Source organism: Trichechus manatus, unplaced genomic scaffold (genome assembly GCF_000243295.1).
Source record: "Trichechus manatus latirostris isolate Lorelei unplaced genomic scaffold, TriManLat1.0 scaffold00071, whole genome shotgun sequence".
In the NCBI taxonomy this organism is placed as follows: Eukaryota; Metazoa; Chordata; class Mammalia; order Sirenia; family Trichechidae; genus Trichechus; species Trichechus manatus.
The window spans coordinates 3,615,779-3,616,021 of record NW_004444007.1 but is presented as its reverse complement, the minus strand read 5'-3'; positions in this window follow the sequence as shown (position 1 = coordinate 3,616,021).

Here is a 243-nt window from a genome sequence, read left to right as displayed (position 1 = left end):
GGCCCGACCGACTGGAAGGGCAGGGGAAGCTGTCAGCGCGTCGCCGGCCCGCTCCGGTGGCGAAACCTCCTCTTCCTGCCCCAGCTCGCTGGTGCACTTCTCTCTCGCTCACTCTCTCACTCACTGTCTCACTTCCTGGCTGGAAATTCCCACTGACGTCGAGAGAGAAGACAGACAGACGGACACACGCGCGCACGCGGCGGAGGCGGGAGGTGGGGTCGCCGCCGGGGGTGGGGGAAGCCC